This window comes from Oryzias latipes, chromosome 1 (genome assembly GCF_053564925.1).
Source record: "Oryzias latipes strain Hd-rR chromosome 1, Olatipes_Hd-rR_3.1".
Taxonomy (NCBI): Eukaryota; Metazoa; Chordata; class Actinopteri; order Beloniformes; family Adrianichthyidae; genus Oryzias; species Oryzias latipes.
Genome location: NC_136237.1, coordinates 6,191,583 through 6,204,572, shown reverse-complemented (window position 1 = coordinate 6,204,572; position 12,990 = coordinate 6,191,583). Strand labels below are relative to the sequence as shown.

The 12,990-nt window shown below is 37.1% G+C and overlaps 1 protein-coding gene across 2 annotated transcripts in view; it reads right to left on the bottom strand.

Moving 5' to 3' along the window:
• The window catches only part of cabp2a (calcium binding protein 2a), a 32,558-nt gene that overhangs the window by 9,984 nt on the left and 9,584 nt on the right, over positions 1-12,990 (bottom strand). The gene's annotated exons all lie outside the window — the stretch shown is intronic.

Below are 12,990 nucleotides of genomic sequence, written 5' to 3'. Positions count from 1 at the left end.
TCTGTTTAATTTTGAATCACTTTATGAATCAATATAAATTGAACTATCTGTGCATTTTCGTTTTTATTAAATTTTTGGATTGTTTTTATTGTTGAAATTGTTTTCAATCAATCAACCAATCAATCAGCCAATCAATCACTCAAAAGCAAAATTCAACTTTAAAGTATATATTTTCTAAAACAGGTCTCTAGACTGCATTTACCATCAAACTGAAATCAATAAAATAAAATCTATAAAATCAAAACATTCACAAATGATTTTTTTTCTCCAAATATTCACACATGAAGTGCCACTGTACTGATAATAAAAAAAACGGCTGTGCAACAAACAAACAGTAGAACTTTTTTGACTTCTTAGGTTCTGGTGTTATCAGACACGGTTGTAGTTTTTTTTTTTTTTTTCTTCAACATACCTGACATGTTTTGACGGACGTCTTTTGTCTTCAAAACCGCAACGACTCTGACGAAGACGTCAAAACCTGTCAGGTATGTGGAGGGAAAAAAACACAACCGTGTCTGATAATAGAAGAACCTAAGAAGTCTGTTAACAATCCAGACACTATGAACTGAACTGATCTAGTAGAACTTTTTTCTTTGAAAAAGTGAGAATCAGGAAAACCGACGTTTGATTTATTCACAGGATTCACAAAGAACCCTTGTGACAATAGTTGATACTTTATTAGTGGTTGGATTAAAACCCAGCGGTTATGAATGTGGTAAGAGTCCTCACAGTCTGGATTTCAGTGAGTTTGTTGCATGTTTAGAGAGAAGTGGGGCTGTTGTTATACATGCAGTGTGGCTTTGGCAGCAGAGATTAGTACATGAATAAGGCTGAGGCTGCTGCCCTAATCCTGTGTGGTCAGTTTAGGACAACCAGCAATCAGCTTGGCATGTCAATATTTTCCTGTTCTAATCTTCAGACACTTTCATCTTTTCACTTGAATTGTTGCTTTACATTCGTTTGGTTTTTCATACAAATGTTTCCTTTTTGTGAAACTTTTTTAGTTCAGACGTTTTTGTTTTTGTTTTTTTAATTACTGAAGGCAAAGCAACAGTTTTTACAGTTTTTTCTCATTTGGTTTATGTCCCAGAACCAATTCCAATCTGCACATGTACAGTTTCTGAATCCTTTGTATCACCAGTAGAGTGCAGCACAGTGCAGAGTATCTGTTTCCCCTCATCAAGTGTTTTCAAAAGTTCTCATGCTTAACCACTAGATGTCGCAATGCACCTCATCATTCAAACAGAAGCAATTCTTTTGAACACGGAAAGCAAAGCAGCATAGTGTGAACGTGGAAGTAAAACATGACATTTTTTTCACTCTGAATGACTACAAACACAAATTCATCATCTCATCTTGACCTTTCTGTGATCTGTGGTGGATAACAGATTTTATTTTTCTGTCCGAATCCAGAGAGGACAGAGAAGACTGACGTCCCACGCATTAACGGATTTGAATCTACATTTATTTGTTTATGTAACTGCACCGCTGATGACAGATCCAGCTGATGCCGAGACAATAATCAAAAATTTGAAAACAGTTCTGTAATGGGCTTTTCTGGGAACTGTGTTCAATTATGTTTCATTTGAATGCACACGGTTCTACAGATTTTCACTCCTGCTGATGTGGTTTCATGATCTGTTGTGAGAAGTGTTTGTTCAAAAGAGAAACTACAGACCATTCACATCATGTCCTATGACAGAAAGGACAGTTAAATAATATAAATGAACATTTGACCTCCCTGACCTCATGACCATGTGGGTAATGGGAAATGGCCAAATCTCGCCGACTCATGTTGACCGGTCACAGCTGTCTAAACTTAGCTGTGTTTTCCAGTTGTCATTTTATAACTTATTAGAACTCTTCTCTCCTCAGTTAGGGAAGTGCATTTGCTTCCTTTTACAGTACTTATAGGATATATACGTGGTATTTACATGGTACTTAAGTGGTACTATATTTGGTTCAGACTTGTGTGGTACCTACTTGATATTTATGCTGTACACACTAGGTTTTTACATAATATCTACTGGGTATTTATGTGTTGTGTTAATCTGTTTTTTTGTATAAATACCACAAGAGCCACATTAGAAGACACTCTTGGGTCATTTCTTAATCCCAATTCCTGAACATTTCCTGTTGGGGTAAATTACCATTGGGGGTTGTTGGCATTTCATTTTAACCCAATTTATCTTTTTTTCTCAGTTAAAGTAACCCTGACAAAAGTTAGTCCTTTCTAAACTCAAAGGTTGGGTTAAAAACAACCCAACCGGGGTGATTTGTGGTCTTCACTGTCAGTTTGCTGGTGACTCCATGGGCAACTCATAGTCCGGTTGCTTTTTGAAAAAAGCATGAACGACCCCTTCATCAACCCGGTGACAGAAGCATCTTACATATTGTGAAGGACTTTAGTTCAGGCCATTGAAACCCTGAAGAAAGCCTCTGTTGTTATCCAGCATTCACTTATTCACTTAAAATGAGTTCTTGATGCTGACAAGACTAAGTTGATGTTGTTTTCTAACTCCAAAAAAGTTTCTAAAGTACTTTCTGTAGTGCCACTCTTGAAGGAAACAACATACAGCTAGTTCGTGAATATAATATTAATGACTTCCTCACTTTCAAAGAAATACTTGGAAAGAAATTAAAAACAAAAGGTTTTTTCTTTTGCAATAAGCATTCCTTTTCTTTCAGAGTGCGAAAGTGTCATGTCACTGCCACCATTTAGCCTGTGATGGATAATGGTGGCATTCTGTCTATGAATGCTCTGTTGACCTGTCTTCAAATGTTGGACACAGTGTTTCATTCTGCTTTGAGGTTCATAATTAACTTGAAATGTATTACACATCGCTGAGACTTGTACACAATAGTACATTGGCCTTCTCAGGCTACTCTGAGGCACGCTTTTGCTTATAAGTCATCATGTTCCTTACTGAAGAGCTCAAATGTTAAATCTCACTCATTGAGATTGAATGGTCTTCTTGCTGTGATGCAAGAACGCTAACCACTGCACCACCGAGCAGCCCCTAAACTATAACTTCAACTTGGAAAATGAAACATAGTGTCAACATTAAGAAAACACAAACAGAAATAGAAAAGGCTGCCCATTTCCCAAACCCCTAAATGAAATAACCCAAAGAAAACCTTTAAAGCTAAGCCAAAATTTACCAAGCCCTTAAAACAATGCCAGAAAAAATAGTGACATTAGTGCCAAAGTTGCCTTTACTAGAGTCTGACTGGAGCTGGATCTGGTGAAAGTAGCTCAGATTAGGCTCAAATATGGCTGCTATCTGGGAAAGCAGCTGGGTGAGAATTTGTGCTGTGCCCCTTGATAATAGTAAGGACACCAGATGCCTGAACAACATGGATATAGCAAAGGCTAACAGGAAATCTGGTGCCTGGGCAGCACACAGCATGATGGACCTTTTCCAAAAGTCAGGATTTTGACCGTCGCAAAACACTTTGCTGTTGCTCAGGTCACACTTCAGGAGATTTGGTGTGTCTATGTGTGAAAAAAAAAAATCTACAGCACAGTCTGTGATTCATTGTGTTTCACAAAAATGGTTTGCTGTTTAAAACAAAACCGTAACTTCTTTACAACCACATTTGAAATAAAGACAGTTGAAGAAAAAAATGCAGGTACCTGTGGGAGTCCACATAAAACTATTTCTGTCAGTATAACAAAAAGACTGCAGTGAAATCCAGCTGCATTAGAAAATGCACTAGTAATGAATACTTAAACTTTGTGTCAGAAAATGGAAAGATAATCTTTATACTTAGTCCGTCTACATACACTCCAGTCGTGATGCACATCCATCCATGCTCTCCAAGCTTTAAAGTAAAATAATCGCTCTAAGCTTTCCATCTACTAACTGGGCAGCTTGTCACTACATCCCATGAGCCTCAATTGAAATGCAAAATACACCTGTGCTTTAAGGTGTTCTTTGTTGTTTAAACTTGTTATTGTTGCATTTTTCTCATGATGGGGGACATATATAAAATAATCTGAGTTTAAAATTGTGTTTCTGAGTATCTCTTTATTTAAATTGTGGTGAATCAGGAGTAGATTAAAAATACAGTTTGAAAAAGCTCTCAGTTGTGATCCAGCACCTGAAATTGGCGGGCCAAGTTCTCCCTGACTGTTGCACTACACTCCATTCTGATGCATCCACTTACAGACAAATACTTCCATCAACGTCTTCATTTTCCTCATAATAATAATGCCAATATTGGTCACCATTTTTGTTGCACTGCTAATGCTAGCTTGGGGTTGTGAGGGGCTATAGGCTAGCGGGAGAGAGTGTAGACAAAGGGATGACAGTCACGCCTCCAACTCAGAGGTGAATTTCTAATGAACTACTGCCATTCTGGAGAAACTATGTTCTGGAAAGGTATTTTGGTTTTGGCAAAACAAAGCATTGTCTTAACTAAAACACCACTAGAAACATTTTAACAACAGATGAAGGGAAGAATGGGTTCAGACTTTGAGATGCAGCCGCGCTTGTTTATAACCTCAACGGGCACGGAGAAGCCCAAAAACACCGGGTCAACCCCCGTCCAGGTGCATATGACTTAGGCATGATACATGACTCCAATCAAAGTCATAACCTGGTCAAAGATGTTGAATCATTGTTTGGAAATTAGGGGGTCTGTTAACCTGAAAAGTTATAGTATTTTACCCATTTACACCCATTACTAAAATAATGGGTGTAAATGTTATGGAAACAGGTTCGTGGTTGGCCCTTACAACTTCTGGAGAGAGAAAAAACAAAAAGTTGTATTGATTTAAACCACAAGACAATCCTTGAAGACCATTTGTGAAGAATCAACGCCTGTGCTTGTAGTTCAGATGCATTTCCTGTTATTTCAGTTTTGCTTTCATCTCCAGGTTTGCATGTATTTTAAGATAAGAGTCAGTCTTTACCAAACCATGTCAGCAGAATATGGACTATCATTTGATTCAAGCCACACTTCAACGTATAATATTAAAATTAATATTTGTGAAAAAAATATATATATAAACACATTAAAAGTTACTGTACAGTTAAAAAATGTAAAATACAGTGTATTTTTTTAAGTAAAGCAGCATGTAGTTAAAACAACAACAACGTAAAAAGTAGTTGGACAAATATAAAATAATAAGAGAAGGAAAGCCTTAACAAATGTGATTTGTGTTTAGTTTGGAAAAAAGGAAAAGAGGTGGTTATGCTCGGAAGTACATTCCAATGTGGGGAAAGAGCCAACTTTTACTTTCAGTGCTGTGAGTCTTACAGATGGGACAGTGAGAGCGACAGATGAGGATAATCTAACAACGGTGGCTGCTATAGTGACCTGCAGGACTTCAGTGAGGTATGAGGGGCAACTTTGTGAATGACCTTAGATAAAAAGCGATCTCTTGTTCTGACAGTGAAATGTGATTGTGAGCTAGAAGAAGAATGTGATGGTGGATGGGTTTGGTTGGTTGGTTGGGGGGAAGGGTTCTTGTTTATGATGTTTGCTGCTAAGTTAAACTGTAAATAGGGTTCCCACATGGTCTTAAAAAGTCTTAAAGAACTGAATTCGTGAATTTAGAAACAATTCATTAAAAGTCTTCAAAAGCCTTAAATTTTGAAGCCCAAATATGGGCAGTCAAAAAAATTTCACTTGATTTTGTCTCCTATGCACTCGAAACAGAGCAGGGCACCCTGTTACAAATGTGTCACAAAAGCCAGCCAATCACAGACATGGACATGAAGGTTGAAGCTGATTGGTCAAATTTTCTAATTCCCCACAAACCAGGTCTGGTCTATGAGCTCATGGTAAAGACAGGGACATTTTTTTTTTCACCTCAAAAGGATTTTCAACAACTGTATATGTTTCATTGTTTAAAGAAATATAGAACCATTAGCATTTTAATGGTTCACGACTCATCTTAAAGCCTCAGTCAGATGACCTGTATGGGTGCTGCAGGCTTTTGAATTCTCTGGGCCCGTAGAGGGTCGGATTCAGGTACAGCTTCACCTTAAAAGGAGAGAGGGGTGTCTTGCAATTATATTGAAGCTCGTTCAACCACCTTAAGGGACGTAATGAAAAGTGTCTTGTGAAGTATTCGTAAGGATATTGTATATTACACACACTTGGGATGTACAGGTGATGCTACTGAACAGTGTCCATACAATCCCATTAGTGAAGTGCGCATCAGCTTCTTACTGACTGTGCAAATGCTTGCGGCATGGGGTGTGACGGTGATACGTAAGTGCCCTTGAGATCCCCATAGGCTGACTAAACACAATACACTCCATTGTCTAATTTCCTCATTTCCAACAGCCGGGTTGCTCGCCATGGGCGCACACACCTTTCACACTATGCAGTGTGCCGGGTTCGGGGTGTTAGAAAAAACAGAAAAATCCAAAGGACACGCCTGCATCTCACCTACTTCACTCATTTTCACCCTTTTAGTATGACCTATCTGCCATCAAACTGTTTTGTCTAGATTCTATCCAATCAGTTGTCTCTGTCTCATACCAACGGATTGGAGGCAGACAAGGACTTTGGACTTAGTATCGGTTCTGTTCAAACAGAATTCTGCTGTTTTCAACCATTCTGGCCCGTTTCTCTCAGAGTAAAACTCAGAAGGAGCAGCAAAGCCACAAAAATAAAATTAAACAGGGTTTTGTATTTACATATGTCATTGCAGCAACCAGCGTGTTTGAAATGTTCACAGCAGAAAAAATGGATGAGCTCCAACTTCGTCCAGCCAGAAATTACACTTTATTAAGATTAAGATTTGCAATGGAACTATTGTTTTATTTTCATCAATAAAGATAAAATACCTTTTTTTTTTTTTTCTTGAGTGCCTTTTTGTTTTACTTCGGACCCATGAGTTCTTAAAAATAAGTCACCCTGTTAAGTTAAAACTAGTTCCTCTGCTAAAAACATGAAGTCTGCTTTGGTGAGCCCTCATTCTTTTGCTAATTACTGCTGTTAATCTATTCCAAAACACTTGTGCAGAATAAAAAATATTTTTCGTTTGTTTTGTTTTAACAAACAGATCTAAAAGAAAATCAAACTTTTTACAAATGTTTGGCTCTGGATGATTCACAGATCAGGGGTGTCAAACATACGGCCCGCGGGCATTATCCGGCTCGCCAGATGGTTCAATCCAGCCCAGTCATGAAGAGTAAAAATTGTAAGAATGTTTAAAAAAAAGCACATTTCTAGTCCATTCCTGTGGCGAGTTATGATTTTTTACAGGAATAACCGAAATGCGCAATTCCGCCACTAGGGGAAGCAAAGGATAAACAAAACAGGTGAAACAGCCCCACTGCTGTTACGTTGCTATAAGAATGATCAGTAGTGACACCCTAATGACCAAAATGTTGTCAAAAAGAAAAAAAGGGTTGAAGTGAAGTGCTGAGCTTTCCAGGAAAGAATATTCAGCACCACTATGAGACAATGAGAAAAGTTTCTCCATTTGCAGTTAAGAAAAGAGAGGATTTACCAACTAAAAGCTGGACTGAAAAAACAAACGTCTGCATTTACTGCAGCGTGACATCAGTGATGGAGCAGTGACAGACACCTGATTGCAGACAAGTTGGAGCAAACATCCAAACCATTTTCAGATGCTGAACTTATTGAAAAATGCTGAAGGCTGCAGAAAGTCTTGTTCCCAAAAAGCAGTTGACCTTTGCCAACATGAGTCTGTAAAGGATTATGATTACAGATAAAACATCTCTGAGGAGACTTGGGCGCCATATTAAGGAATCCAGTCATTTATTGTATTTTCGGTCACTATTGCTGATAGCACAGATACAGATATTGAACAACTGTGCATATTTCTTAGAGGTGTTGAAGAGACCGTCACAGCGGAGTTTCTTGAGTTGATGGACACAACAACAGCTGATGACATAGTCAGCTCTCTAGTTACAGTGCTGGATGATGTTGGAGTGAACTGGTCACGTGATGTCAGTTTGGCCACTGATGGCGCCCATTAAAGGTCAGGAAGAAGGCAGGTGATGCCACAAAATTCAGGCAGAAAGCAGGAAAAGATTCTTGGACATTTTCATTGTGTTTTGCACACTTGAATGACAGTAAATGTGTTTTTGCACAGAATCTGAATCCTGATATTAATGGCTGGCTGAAGTTTGAGGAGAGAAAGGAGGTTGGCTCCAAATTCTTGTTGTGTTCACAAATGTTTGCAAATTTAATGTAGTTTAATTATTCATTGATTTGCACATTTATATTTTAGGCAGGTGTTTCGTTTTTTGTTTTTTTTTTCTGTAGCCCTTCTTGAGTTTATTATAAGTATTGATTCAGTGTCAGATGTAAAATATTCAGTCTGAATAAAATTAAATAAACCAATTTTTTTTAAGTGAAATGCATTTTATTTTAGATCCCTTGGCCTCTGTGAATGAATGTGTAATAAAAAGTGATTAGGCTATCATGTTGGCTGAGGCATTTTTTCCAACTGAGTAAAAAAAAAATTGAAAAAAAACTGTTCTTTGCTTTTATGTTACTGGTCCGGCCCACTTGGGATCAGACGCCTTTAATGCGGCCCCCGAACCAAAATGAGTTTGACACCCCTGATTTAGCGTAATGTCAGCGAATAAACTTTACAGTTTATTTAACAGTTCCAGGAGATCCTCAGCCATGAATTCACAAATCTGACTAAATAAAAAATAATCAATGCTGAAAAAGAAAGAAAGAAAGTTTGAATTATTTTTTAAACAATTAAAAATGAATTGTTCTTTAGTCTAAAAGACAAAATCAAGGCTTTTAAGCCTCGGTAGGCGTTTAGATTGGTTAGAATTTAGACCAATCAGCACCCTGTTTGATGGCAGATCTGACACGCTGAACTGAAACTACTGAACGCCCAATCAAACATAAAGAGAAAGTGAGATGAGACACAACGCATGTGAAAACATTTCAGTTGCCAAACTTATTTTGAATTTTTTTTATTATTTTCAATTTTTCTACAGAGACAGTTTTGCCTGCAATGTGTTGGCATAAATATCACTTAATAACTACCTGACACCCACAGCATGCCTGCAGAAATACTTGCAGAAAAAATGTGCATGAACATTTTTACTTTCACTGGGTTGTCTAAGATCTTAAAAATAGGCTATATCATCTTTAGTTGTAGAGTCAAAGTCAAGGTTTGTCACATTTCCAGTTTGAAGGGCAGCTTGTTAGTGATGGTACTTTTAAAATATGATTTCTGTTGAATGCAAGCAAAATGAGTGAGTAATGAAAACTTACAGTTCATGTTATTAATAAACTTACATCAACCATTGTGATTAAAATCACAAAATAACTGTGTCAACAGCAAGACACATCAGAATGGAAGCATAATGTTTAAAAGGTAAATTAATAAAAAAAAAGCTTAACCCTTGTGCTATCTTAGATGACCCCACCCTTACATTGACGTGTTCTCCCTACCATGACAAAGGTGGATAAAGGTGGAAAGATTTCTAGTCTAGTGGGTCTAGATGACCCAACTCCCAATGTTAAAGTGCCTAGGATAGCACAAGGGTTACACCTGCATCTCTTTGGTTAATATTTATGTCACGATTCGCCTTTCTCCTTGCCTTTTGTAACTTTCATGTCTTTACTGGAAACTATAGAGACAAATAGAGTTTAAACTTCTTGCTGATAAAAATATTGACTCTAGTTTAGTGCAGTAGAGGCATTTGTGGTTAATATAGCTCAAACTGTTAACTGTTGCTTATAGGGCACATATTATGCTATTTTTAAGTCTTTCAGAGTAAACTACATCCACATATATGATAATATATTACCTTTGGCACACTAAAAAACGATTTTTTATGAGGTCCAGTATCAGTTATTTTCGCAGTTCATTTCTCTACCCTGAAGTAAGACGACTCGATCTTTGAGGCACCGCCTTTCTCTACTTGTGGGTGGCGCCCATTTCATGACGTCAACCTAGAGCCGGCCTCAGCAGCGTGTCTGAGTTACGCCCAAGAAAGCAAACAACATGTGAACTTTTGCAAAGATGGATGTGCATGTTGTTCAAAAAGGTTTTTAGAGGAATGGTCAGAGATGCATGAATGGATCAAAATACAGCTCTGGGCTAGTTTTTTTGTAATGACTGAGCATCATAATGCACTGAAAAGCTCAAAATGTTGATTATTTTATGATATAGATCCTTTAAAATATCCCTGTTTTACTAAAATCAATAAAAAAAAATAAAAAAAACACTTTTTTAAGGCTTGTCACATTTCCAGTTTGAAGGACAGCTTGTTAGTTATGGTTCATTTTAAATACTTTTTAATTTACATGCAATTCTCTAAAATGATTGAGTGATGGAAAATACTCAGTTCCCGTTATTTACAACCTTACATCACCTATCGAGATTAAAATCACAAAATAACTGTGTCAACAGCGAAACACATCAGAGAGAAAGCATAATGGATGTTTATTTAAGCATTTCCTTCGGACCTGACGTCATATTTTAGAGTGTACATATGGCAGTGTGGATTGTCCCAGATTCTCTGCTCTCATTCTCGACCACCGACCCATTGAGGTAAGGGAGGATAATGCCTTTTGCACCTGTCTAGACTTTGTTAATGGATTTTTTTATGCAATGCATAATTTAGATATGAATTTCTCTTGAAGGCCCTGGGGTCCTATGGATTATAGTCTCTGTTGAAACTATAGGATGTAGGATGAGTGGGTCGTGTTACAGAGAAGTCAGAACTGCATGTTCTTTATCTCTGTAGCTGTGAGTATCGAAAACAACTGTTGCTGCCCACAGAGTCCGTCACCACGGTCCCATCAACTAACCCACTTTTAAATCTGTCTGGAAAATCTGCTCTTGTTTTTAAACCAATGTCCTCATTACATTTTGCGCAATTAAAAGCAAACCAACCCGTTTGGATTAGAAATGGTTTTGGAAATGGTTTATTTCAAGCAATCGAAGCAGGAATTATACAAAAAAAAGACACAACTGAAAATTTGGATTCTTTCCCAACAGAGATAGATTTATTAGTCAAAAACATTGATTGCAAAATACACTTCCATTCACATAAACTAGTAAATAGTTCAGTTATTAATAGTAAATATAATTAAAGATATTTGCTCTTTTACATATAGTTAAATATATAGTTAAATATTAACGTTATCAAAAGGAGTTTATTAGATTGCTTGACAGGGAGTGGGATCCCTTCAAACTTGTATATAATTTAAATGTTTTAAATATCTAAATAAACTAAAGTATAAAAGCAGGTGAAACAGCTTGTTAGAGTTGATAATGCACTAAACCTTATCTTGTTCCTGAAAGTTCAGCCCTTTCCTCTGCAGCATAAGCACACATTTATGTAATCTCTAATCTCACTTTACATCGCAATCAATCTCTTCTGTTTCTTTATGACATTTGGTAATCCATCTCTTATTTAAGCCCTCTTTTTCTTTAGTTTCTCATTATTCAGTCCATCTGTTACTGACAGTATGGATTACTAATCTGGAAAATCCATGAATTCTTGATAGTGGTTTTGTGATTTTTGACAAAATGACTGAAAGTTACTTTACAACACAGCAACATGATTTATTCAAACCCCAATTGTTTGTAGTTTTTATATGCATCCATTCTCTAGCCTGTTTGTCAAATGCTCCTGACTTAATACACTTGTATAGCCCTTACCTTCCTCGAAAGCCCTAAGCACTGTACAGGCACATGAGTGCTAATCTATAACTACCAGAGGCAAGGTGGGGTTCAGGGTCTTTCTCAAGGTTACTTTGATACATGAAAGGGCAAGGTGGGAATCAAACCTGCAATTTTCCAATCAAAGGTTGACTCCCCAACCGCTGCTCCACAGCCTTTCTCATTTTGCAGGGAAGTCTCTGGTCTTTTTTTTTTTTTTCTACAGTTTTGTCAGTTGTTTGGATCTGAGACATGTATAAGCCATAGTCTATAAGCAGAGATTTTCGGATCTGATCACGTGATCAGAAATTGGGCCCGATTTCATAGTGCAGACTCGATCGAAATCAGATGTTCTTTCCTAACCCTTGTGCTATCCTATGACCCCACCCTAACGTGTTCTCCCTACCATGACAGAGGTAGATATGGTGGAGAGGATTTCATGTAATCCATGGACACTAGTGAAGATCACAAATCATTGAAGAAAAAAGGTTCAGCGCACTGTCTTGTAGGGTCTAGATGACCCAACTCCCAATGTGCCTAGGATAGCACAAGCGTACTCAGTTGATCGTACATTTAGTCTCTTCTTATTGCGATTAGGGCTTTATATTTCAGGCTTATTATTGAAGATCAATATTCTACTAGAAGTCGGCATATCATGAACGGATCACATTTTCATTGTGGCGCTGGTTTGATCAGGTTGCACACAAAAATAGTTCAGCTAAGCTAGCGAGATAGTCACAGATATTCGGACTTCCAGGACTAATACCTCTTTTAAAAAAAGTTTTAAACTGACAAATGTCTCTCCTAGTTTGTCTTAACGCAAACAAAAACCTCCAAAGGCATTTTAACAGAAAAAGATCGCTGGTACATTTCTTTAATCTCTAATCAAAAATGGTCAATAGTTCTAAAGATAGTAAAGCTACGATCACCAATGAAATTTCTTTTCTCCTAACGAATTATTTTAGTAGGTAATAGTCAACTATCTTTACTAGTTGATAGTTTCAGTATTTTTGTTTGATTGTGCAAGCTGCTTCTCAGATAATGGTTAAATAATAAAATGGGGTTAATACAATAAAAATCAGGGAAAACCTGGATCTGCATAAAACAAGTTTTGGATTGGGACTCGGTGTCGGCAGATACTCAAAATCAAGTGATTCTGAATTGGACATCAGGACATCAATATTGGTTTGGTTTAAAATCACTGCCAGTTTTCAGTTTTTAGTGTATTTGGGGATGTAATGTCTTCGTTATTGTTTCTTACCCCATTGCTTTATTTATAATAATAATAAAAATAATATTAATCAATAATTTCTTAATTTACATTTACCTGCTTAAATTATTTATTTCAAATTATATTT